A 2,500-nucleotide genomic window follows, 5' to 3' on the forward strand; every position below is an offset into this window, starting at 1 on the left:
GATATTGTTGAGCCCGCCAGATCATTCGTGCGTGATTTACACGGCCAGACGTGTGTACTACACGTATTAGGCCTTTGATCTGCGTTGCGTAGGCCACAACAAATCTTTCAAAGAGAGAGAGATATATGTGTTGTTGGGGTTTGTGATTATGAAGGTGCCCCAACGCACAAAAATATATAAAAATGTACAAAGTTGGGATGTGGTGTGGTGGAGAAGAGTTGGGCCCGACCAGATCATTCGTGCGTGATTTACACGGCAGACGTGTGTACTACACGTATTAGGCCTTTGATCTGCGTTGCGTAGGCCATCTTCCTTCCAAGACACACACGTGTTGGGGTTTGTGTGATTTTATGATAGTGCCCCAACACGGAAAAATAAGCGTACGAGAAGAGTTGGGCCCGACCAGATCATTCGTGCGTGATTTATACACGGCCAGACGCGTATTATATTACACGTATTAGGCCTTTGATCTGCGTTGCGTAGGCCATCTTCTCGATAGAGAGAAAGCCAATGTATTCTTTTTTCTTTCTTTACACACACACACACACACAGTTGTAGTAGGACAGGGAGGGATGCGAGCGTGCTAATCACGCTTCCTCAAGTCTTCGCTGTGGTGTAAAAAAAAAAAGAAAAAAAGGAATCGTTGGGAAAGTCCAAAGGACGAAAATATCGGGCAGTCTGAAGATAACTTAATGCTCGTTTACATTGGTATCAAGAGAGACCGGCTTGTGTAGCTCGTTTCAATGCTGTGTCGTTGTCATTGACACCCTACTCTGTTGCGCGCTAGTGGCAGCATGAGCGTGGGACGTATATATATATGACACCCAGCTAGAGCCGGCCGTGAGTCCGTCCGGTGTAAATAACGACGAAAGGAGAGAGAAACTTTTCGAATCCAGTATCGGGTTGATAATTGTCCAGTTTGAATATCCATATCCCCGTCGTTTTTGGAGGTGATATACTCTCTGTGTTTCTTCGATAGAAGGCTTTTCAATGTTCTATTCGCTCCGACCGTCGAACTTGCAAGAAAACAGTGGTTTTGGATTTGCTCGTACATATATATATGGTTTCGACGGAAATATCTCGTTCTTTAAGGGACAATTATGTCGTTGTACGACGACTCCCGAATCTCCTTCGCGCGCTGGTTGGAGCTCTTCGGGTATCGGCTTGTTCCGAAATATAACACAAAAATGTGGTGGATAGCAAATACACATTATATATATGAGAGAATAAAAGGGAAAAATTACCCTGAACGGTGGATCACTTGGCTCGTGGGTCGATGAAGAACGCAGCTAATTGCGCGTCAACGTGTGAACTGCAGGACACATGAACATCGACATTTCGAACGCACATTGCGGTCCACGGATACAATGCCTGGACCACGCCTGGCTGAGGGTCGTTTACGTACTTATAAACTGCTTGCGTTGATGGCACTTGTTGCCTATATACGTACGAGCGAATGATGGGCGCTTCGTCGGCGTTTGTCGCGGTCCTATGAATATTGAGAAATTTTACGTACGTCTAACAGTCTTCGAGAGAGATGGAAATCGTGTTCGAACTAGCGTGAGTGTGGAAGGCGGTGTCGTGTGTCGTATATGTTTTATATACGTCCGCCCGTCTGAAACACCGCTTCGAAGCGGTGACAAAATCTTTTTCGGGACGATTCGTATCCGTAGAACTATCGAGATTTCACTGGTACATTTTCAACGCGCTCCCGACGTCGCCTGAAATGAAACGAGATGGGTTTAACCCACGAAAGCGTACTACACGAGTCTGTCCTATGTGAAGACTGTGTACAGAGATCGAACGAACGCATGAAAGAAATTGAACGAAAGAACACATAACCCGCAAAAATATAGAGTAGAATTGTGACCGTTGCTTCGAATTTGAATTTATATGTATATATATATATCATAGCCCCAGGGAGTGGAACCTATGAGTGTGGAAGGATGTCTCTTACCGTTATGTTGCCAGAGGAAAAAAAGTCTCTCTCTTCGTACGACACATTTGTGTACGAATTGTATCGATGGCTATATAGATCCGATGTTGCACATATTCTGAGTAAAGAACACCCCACCCGGGTTACCGTCCTAAAACTCTTCTATTGGTGTGGCTATGATGTGTGTGTGTCAACGCAATCGCGAGTCTGGTTCTACGGAAAACCGTTTGTCGGTCGCCCCATATATCTTTTTGTTCTCTTCAAATGATCGAATAGCGAAACCGCACGAGATCAATCGGTCGTCTAGTCCCCGAAAGTACTTTTCGGACGGACGTTAAAGTTATACCGATTGTAATCGTCTTGCGAGTGTTTCGAAGATCTATATTTGGAGAGGATATCGAATTTTATAAAAGATATATTGGTGAGGCGCGATAAACGGTTTTTTTTTTGCTTTAAGGGTTTTTTGTGTTTTTTTTATTTTTTTTTTTTTTTTGTGTTGCTCTGTACACGTTTCGCAAAATGCTTTCGGGGGGGGAAGCTCTGAAAAAATTTTTTTTCACGTTC

The 2,500-nt window shown here is 44.1% G+C and overlaps 1 non-coding gene across 1 annotated transcript; it reads left to right on the plus strand.

Moving 5' to 3' along the window:
* The first annotated feature begins 1,241 nt into the window (after positions 1 to 1,241).
* Positions 1,242 to 1,396, plus strand: LOC143262432 (5.8S ribosomal RNA). Its single transcript, XR_013036240.1, has one exon. It is a non-coding gene; the product is annotated as a 5.8S ribosomal RNA (ribosomal RNA).
* The last annotated feature ends 1,104 nt before the right edge of the window (positions 1,397 to 2,500 follow it).

The sequence above is a fragment of the Megalopta genalis genome, unplaced genomic scaffold (genome assembly GCF_051020955.1).
Source record: "Megalopta genalis isolate 19385.01 unplaced genomic scaffold, iyMegGena1_principal scaffold0136, whole genome shotgun sequence".
In the NCBI taxonomy this organism is placed as follows: Eukaryota; Metazoa; Arthropoda; class Insecta; order Hymenoptera; family Halictidae; genus Megalopta; species Megalopta genalis.